Source organism: Rattus rattus, chromosome 2 (genome assembly GCF_011064425.1).
Source record: "Rattus rattus isolate New Zealand chromosome 2, Rrattus_CSIRO_v1, whole genome shotgun sequence".
NCBI lineage: Eukaryota > Metazoa > Chordata > Mammalia > Rodentia > Muridae > Rattus > Rattus rattus.
In genome coordinates this window covers 185,132,695-185,141,425 of record NC_046155.1, presented here as the reverse complement: position 1 = coordinate 185,141,425, position 8,731 = coordinate 185,132,695, and positions in this window count along the sequence as shown.

The following is an 8,731-nucleotide window of genomic DNA, read 5'->3' as shown; positions in this document are numbered from 1 at the left end:
AAATCCACAGGTTAGCTGACAGTTCTTAAATCTGTGGGAAGGCTTTGTGTTTTGGACCTCAGTGGAATCCCACAAAGCCAATAGGCCAAGAGAATGTTCAAATTGGACAAATCATTTCTCCTCTTTTCTGTCATGGGCAACTCCCTGTCCTGTAAAAAAAATTCCCCCAGACCAGAGACATATGTGCCCTTGGACTACAGGGTCCCCATTGGAGGAGTAGAGAAAGGATTGAAGGAGCTGAAGGGGTTATTAACTCCATTAGAACAACAATACCAACCAAGCAGAGTTCCCAGGGACTAAACCACCATCCAAAGAGTACTCATTGACAGACCCATGGCTCCAGCTGCATATGTAGCAGGGAAGGTGTGGATTGGGGGAACCAAGCAGATCAAAGGTATCTTAGAAAACATCAGGTGATTGGGAACTTCAGAAGAATTTGCTAAATAAACACCCTATTCAAGAAATGTCACAACTGAAGTAGGGTCAGGACCCTCCACCACCCCCTCTGCATGCCAAAGATATCACCCTGATGGGAGCTACCTCCCTGATGGAGCTTGAATGTGTGTCATATACTTACTAGCCAATAGATTTAAAGGTCAATATGCTGAGCCAATAAGTTTAAACTGTAAACTTACTGATGTAATATGTACTCCTAAAAGGTATAAAAACTGTGTGCCTGAGTTCTTGGGGGTCCCCTCTACTGTGACTGCAGAATGACCTCAGTGCACTGGATCAGTAGCCCTCCTTTTTATTACATCGATCTCCATCTCTGTGTCTAGTAAGTTGGACATCTCGAACATAGGTCTTGGAGCGCTTTTCTCAAGTCTTACAGAGGGACTTGTTGGGCACCAACAGGAGGAGATGCCCTTGGTCCTGCCAAGGTTGGACCCCCCAGTATAGAGGAATGTCAGGCTGGGGAAGGGGAGAAAACAGGGTAGATGAGTGAGGAAACACTCTTACAGAAGAAGGGTAGGGAGGTGGGATAGGGGATTTGTGGACAGGAATCTGGGGAAGGGACAGGAAACATTTGAAATGTAAATTAAAAATCTGATACAAAAACCAAAAAAAATGATTCTTATTATCCAAAAGAAATGCATTAGTATTTTAAAATAGAACATATGTAATCATCTACTCATTTCTAGAAATTCCAAGCTAGAATATGTGGGGAAAATTTGTGTTGTTGTGTTTTCTAAAAACACTCATATCTTAGTCTAGAAGTTCAACTTGAAACACATTCAATTTTTCACATTGCTTTAATGTTCTCTGATAACCAATTCATATTCAACCAGTATTTACTGTTTGCTTAGCCTGCATCAAACCAGTTAGGGAAAAGAGGACAGATATCTAAAGCCTAAAATTCCTCCTGGACTTAATATGTTAGCTAGAAATATTGTCAAACATGGACAATTTGGTGAAAATAAAAATATAGCCAAAACCAAGCCTCCTTTTGGAAGGAAGTCCTCCAGATAGTGCCATGCATGGCCAATGACAATATTTATAGCCTAGACTCATGGACTGGAGTATCTTCTCTCATGAAAAACAGAGATACCCAACAAGGATAACCACCTTCCCGTGAATTTTGCTGATCTTAGCAGCAATTTGGAAATGCATAGGACAATCTAAAATAGGAGAGTCTGATAGTAACACAGCTACTGAGCGTGCTCAGTCAGATAAGCCCAAATATCAGGGTCCTAAAAAACTAGCCCTGCCCCCTTATGCTTCAGGAGAGACTCCAAACAACTGGTCTGCTACTCTAACCCTCCCTCTCCCACTCAAGGTCAGGGTTCCATTAAAAAACAAAACAAAACAAACAAACAAAAAACAACAAAGGAGCTTCCATCTGCCTCTCCCCTTACTTTACCTCCCCCCATACAGCTAAGGGAGAGATATATTACAAGACTTAGAGGTAGTTCTCACCACCTAATCAGAAAGAGACCACCTTAAAATAGAGGATCTTACCTATAAAGAAAGTAATATCCAAGGAGATGCAAAAAACCCTCCTCGAAATCACGCCCAATTCTAGAGACCACTGTAAGATTTAATACTCCTTACCTTGATGAGCTCTGCAATGAAGCCATCTGGGTCCCACAGTGGTCTCAATCCAGGGAGAAGCTTAGAGTCCTAACACAGCTGGTTGGAGAACAGCTGGTGCTACAACAAGATTTGAGGGCAATTAACAAAGCCATGGAAGTCTTGGGGCCCCTACAAAGAGGGTTAGGACACTTCTCAGCCTCCCTACCAATGGCCCACTATTAGCAATAGACAGATCTTCATAATAATGAGGTACCTAAAGGTCTAGAAGCTTAGCCAATTCGCCTTTCTACAAGTGTTTTAATCTCAGGCCCACCCTGAGACATTGGGATAATGTTTTATTCATCCACTTTCCTCCATGACAAATAAAAGCTTTGGTAACAAGGACTGTCTTTTTCCAGCTGGACCTGCCTGCAGGAACTGTAGAGAAGGACTTCGCCTATAAATCCACCAACTACTCTCCCGTAGAAGGCCTTCTTGGGCACCTAGCTGTGGCCAACATTAAACCAAAGCTTACAGTCAACCTCTCACAAGCCAAGGACTCCCACCTTGGGATCAAATGGAGTTCCCTCCTTTTCCCTGGGCCCTGATCAGGATCCTGCCCGCATGCCCCCACTCTGGGAACCAGATGGCCCTGTGTCTCACCGAAGGCCCAGGAACTCAGAGTCAGCTATGGCTGGATGTTCCAGCACTCCAGATTGTGGTTCCCCACTCCAGGAGTGGTGTTCCTGTGGTTTCCCACAGTCCAACACCCTGCCATCGATGGCATGGGGAAAGCATGGTCAAAATTCCCATGTCCTGCCTCCCAGAGACGCTGTGCCCTTTGGCAAAGGAGATGCAGCTCCCTGCCCCCCATTAATCCAATAACTGATTCTCACTCTGTGACTGTGCTACCAAGACTACATTCTTCCTTTGAGCTTCCCCTCAAAGTTGAACTTTTCATCTCCTTCCAGTCTACATTTAGGACTTATAGCCAAGAAAAAAACAAAAAGGGAAAACTGGACCTGTCTTCTAGAGTACACAGTGGGAGCATGGCAGAGCACCCCACCCCACCCCACCTAGGCCAGCCAAAGACAATGGAAGAACACACCTGAGAACCAAAATGTTTTGCCAATGCTCATTGTGGGCTATCTGGATTTAGACACTGGCCTTTTGTGCTATTGCTAATATTCAAAACAATCCTTAGGCAATTTCATAAGTGTATAAATAAAAAACAGAAGTGTAAAAACAAAAACTTAAATAGGATAAAATAATCTTCTGGATTGACCAAATAATGAAAGCAAAAGGAATAAAGCTGGAAATATAGAAAGAGTTATGTTAAATTATGCTGTGTGAGTATAATCACAGTGGACTACAACTGTCACTACACTATACAAAAATTTCAATGAATTAGAAAACCTACAATTAGATTTTACAATTATAGCATACTGAAGTTTAATACAGATTTCAAAAATACCTAATACAAAGACAAAGCTCCATGCCAAATACTGTAATATAGACACTGGACATAAATAATGTTTAATGAATGAAAAACTTAACAGCACGACAAAGTTAGCACAATTTGTAAATGGTACAAAATTAAGAATTCTGAGAAGAGGAAATGCAAATGTGTGTTATCTTTAGGAATTTTATACATTCTTAGTTACCATGGAAATAAAAATTAAAACTACTTTCAAGAACATTTGGTGAGGTGGTAGAGAAAAATGAAAGGGAATTGAATGTGTGGAAAGAAAGTTAAAAGTAAATGCCAGTTGAATACTCTACATATTTAAAAGAGTGGATGATTTTTCAATTATATAAATCCATGACAGAGATGTAAATGAAATAACCAAATAAGGAAGACAGAGATCCCAACAGCTCAGTTGTCAACAAATGAAGTTTCTACTACAGAGATTGCACCACTTCTAATTAACCGTTTTGATAAAGGGGTATACTATATATTTCATATAGTAAGCTATTTCCAAAATTAGAGTGCTGCATCATTTCTAAAAACACATATAGAACGTAATAAACATGGAGTATTTGTGATGGGGCCTAATCAGAGCCTTCACCCATTTTTCCAGTGTTTTGTGTGCAGGAAGGTACAGTGCATATTAGCAAAGAAGAAATGGTAATGGCAACATAAAAAACTTTGTTCTACAATGGTGTCCTGTCTACAAGGCAGCTATGGTGCATGTTGCACAGAGTTTGCTGTAGGAGTAAACAAGCAATCAATATATGATTGTTTAGTTTACCCACTTCATGAGGTTGAATTCAACCAAGATAGAACAACTATAAAATAGATTGAATTCAACAATAGATAGACCAAGTATCCCAGAAAGCAAATGCTATTCCTTTTATAAAAATAACAGTAATATGACTTTTAATAGCATTATGTTATATTTATAAAACAATTCATTGCCCAGCCATCATCAGAAAATCTTTCTTCTATAGAATGGAAGTAATCCGGACATCAGCACCCAGATAACATGCTCAGAGTGAGATTTATAAATGTGAATGGAATCTCTCCTTAAAATATCTCTGGACAGGCCAAGGAGAGGGAAGATGAGACATTCAGAGAACCAGAGGTGATTTAGGTCACCAAAGAAACAAGCCTTTCTTAATAAACAGAAGTGGCACACAATAGACATACAAAGATAGAAACAAAAGATAAAGTGCCTACATCAGTCTTCCAGAATCATCTTGCACTCAAATAAGAAATGTAAACATACACCATCCCTAATCCATTAGCAATCTCTAATTAATAACCACTTTCCAATAAAAATTTAGTTTATTTTAAACGTGTCTCCATCACGAAACAAACTACTATCAAGATAAACTGCATGCCCAACACAATATGGACAACAGAAAGTGAACTCAATTACTACATTGAAGGTCCATGTCTCAAATTTCCTTCCAGTTCTATCCCCTTACCTCTCAATTTTTAATGTAAACCATTGTTCTTTTCTCATTTTAACCAAAATGGTCTTTGCACATATATTTTGTTTCCAATATTAGAGTTTTAATGATATTCCTAGTACTGTAAACATATGAGCCTCTGATTTTCATGACATTTCCTGTAGTCTGTTCCTAATGTTTACATTTTTTGTCTAATTCTTATGAGTTAATTTTTTATTTATCTTAGTCCAGTTTATATTAATATATGCTAGTATCCCACAAAGGACTAATTGTTTTCTAATGAGAGGGAAAACTTAGGTGAATCCAGGTAAAAAGGGAATTGGGAAGGTGCTGGATGAATTAGATAGAGCCAAAACCATAATCCAAGTATATTATGGAAGTAAAAATTATTTTTTTCTTTTCTTTTCTTTCCATAATTTATTAATTTATTTTAATTCACATTACATCCTAGTCACATTCCTAACTTCTTCATCTCCTCTTAGTTCGGCCCTTAGAAATTCCTCCTCCCATTACCACTCTCCTTTACCACAGACAATGGAAAGATACCTTGGGTAACCCCCCTCCACATTGGGACATCTAGTTCTAACAGGACTAAGCACCTCTTCCCAAAATTACCTGTTTTCTTCTATGAAGCCACAATTATACTTATACTTAAACAACACAAAGACCCAACAAAGAGAGAGGACTTCAGAACAATTTCCTTTATGAATATAGATGCGAAAATACTCAATAAAATTCTTGCAAATTGAATCCAAGAACACATCAAAACAAACATTCATCATGATCAAGTACGCTTATCCCAGGGAAGCAGGAATTTTTTTAATATACGGAAATCCATCTATGTAATCCACTATATAAACAAACTTAAAGAAAAAAAGGAGCATTTCATTAGATGCTGAAAAGCATTTGACAAAATTCAATATCCCTTTATGATAAAAGTACTGGAAAGATGAGGAACTCATGGCCTATATCTAAACATAGTAAAAGCAATATACAACAAACAAGTAGCTTACATTAAACTAAACAGAGAGAAACTTGAAGAAATCCCACTAAAATCAGAGACTAGACAAGGCTTCCTACTTACTTCCTACTTATTCAATATAATACTCAAAGCCCTAGACAGAGTGATGAGACAATGAAAGGAGGTAAAAGGGATACAAATTGGAAAGGAAGAAATAAAAATACCACTGTTTGCAGATGATATGATAGTATCCTTAAGTGACCCCAAAAATTCCAACAGAGAATTCCTAAGCCTGATATACAACTTGAGCGAAGTGGCTGGGTATAAAATTAACTCAAACAAATCAGTAGCGTTCATCTACTCAAAGCATAAACAGACAGAGAAATAAATTAGGAAAATGACACCCTTCACAATGGTCCCAAATATTATAAAATACCTCAGTGTGATATAAACAAGCAAATGAAAGATCTGTATGACAAGAACGTCAAATCTCTGAAGAAATTGAAGAAGATCTAAGATGACAGGAATAACTCCCATGCTCATGGATTCTCAGGATTAATATAGTAATAAAGATCATTTTCCAAAAGCAATCTACAGATTCACTGTAATCCCTATCAAAATTCCAACACAAGTCTTCATAGAGTTAGAAACAGCAATTGGCAGACTCATTTGGAATAACAAACCACAGGATAGCAAAAACTATATTCAACAATAAAAGAATTTCTGGAGGAATCTCTTTTCCTTACCTCAAGCAGTCTTACAGAGCAATAGTGATAAAAACTGTATGGTATTGGCACAGAGAAAGGCAGGTAGATCAGTGGAATAGAATGGAAAACCCATAAATGAACCCACACACACCTATGATCACTTGATCTTTAACAATGGAGCTAAAATCATCCAATGGATAAAAGATAGCATTTTCAACAAATAGTGCTGGTTTATGTATAGGTCAGCATGTAGAAAAATAAAAATTGAACCATTCTTACTGCCTCGTACAAAACTAAAGTTGTAGTGGACCGAGGACACCCACATCAAACTAGATACACTCAAACTAATAGAAGAAAAAGATAGGAAGATTCTAGATAACATGGCCACTAGGGAAGATTTCCTGAGCAAAACACCAATGGCTTATGCTCTAAGATCAAGAATTGGCAAAAGAGACTTCATAAAACTGTAAAGCTTCTGCAATGCAGAGGACACTGTCACTAGAAAACGGCAACCAACAGATTAGGAAAAGATCTTTACCAATCCTACCTCTGATACAGGGCTAACATCCAAAATATATAAAGAATTCAAGAAGTTAGACTGCAGAGAGCCAAATAACCCTAAGAAAATGAGGAAACAGACCTAAAATAAGAATTCTCATCTGAGCAATATTGAATGGCTGAGAAGTACCTAAAGAAATGCTCAACATCCTTAGTCAATAGGGAAATGCATATCAAAACAACCCGAGATTCTACTTCACAGCAGTCAGAATGGCTAAGATAAAAAACTCAGATGACAACAGATGCTGGTGAGGATGTGGAGAAAGAGGAGCACTCCACCACTGTTTTGGGGATTGCAAACTGGTACAACCACTCTGCTAGGCAATCTGGAGGTTCCTCAGAAAATTGGACATTCAACTACCTGAGTATCCAGCTTTACCTCTCCTGGGCATATACCCAAAATTTGCTCCAACATACAGCAAGGAAACATGCTCCACTATGTTCACAGCAGCTTTATTCATAATAGCCAGATGCTGGAGGGAATCCAGATGGCCTTCAAGAGAGGAATTGATACAGAAAATGTGGTACATCTACACAACGGAATACTACTTAGCTGTCAAAAACAATGACTTCAAGAAATTCACAGGCACATGGAATGCACTAGAAAATATCATCTTGACTGAGATAACCCAATCACAGAAAAACACATATTGTATGCACTCACTGATAAATGGATATTAGACAAAAGCTCAAATTACCGAAGATATTATCCACAAACCACATGAAGCTCAAGAAGATGAATGATCAAAGTGGGGAGGCTTTACTTATTCTTTAAAGGGGGAACAGAAACATTCATAGGAGGGGATATGGATGCAAAGTTTGGACCAGAGACTGAAGGAATGGCCACACATGTGCCCCATATATATATACAACTACCAAGAGTAGATAAGATTGATGAAGAATCTGAGAAGTACAGTCTGACAGGAACTGGATATAGATCTCTCCTGAGAGACACAGCCAGAGTACGTCAAATACAGAGGCAAATGTTAGCAACAAACTACTGAATTGAGAATGGGAATCCATTGAAGGAATTAGAGAAAGGATTTAAGGAGCTGAAGTGGCTTGGAACCTCATAAGAACAACCATGCCAACTAACCAGGGATTATACCCAAAGACTATACATGGACTGACTGATGGCTCCAAGTGCATTCAAACTGTCGGAGATCTGAAAGGCCTTTTGCTGGGCACCAATGGAAGGGAGAAGCCCTCGGACCTGTGGTTTAGGATGGACCCCAGTGTGAGAAATGTTGGTGGGAGAAAAGAGGGGTGGTTGATCCAAAATTACAAAGAACTCAAGAAGTTGAACTGCAATATTAAAAATGGGGTTCAGAGCTAAACAAACAATTCACAGCTGAGGAGAGGAATACCATCTTTAGAAGAAGAGAAAAAATCAAAACAACCCTGGATGGGAGAATGGCTTATGTCTGGGAAACCAGGAAAAATGGGAATAACATTTGAGATGTAAATTCTGGAAATTAAAAAACATTGAACTGCCTGAGGATCAGCTATACCTTTCTTGAATAAAGAAAAAAAAATGTTTCCAACGGCCTTATTTATAATAGCCAGAAGAAATGCC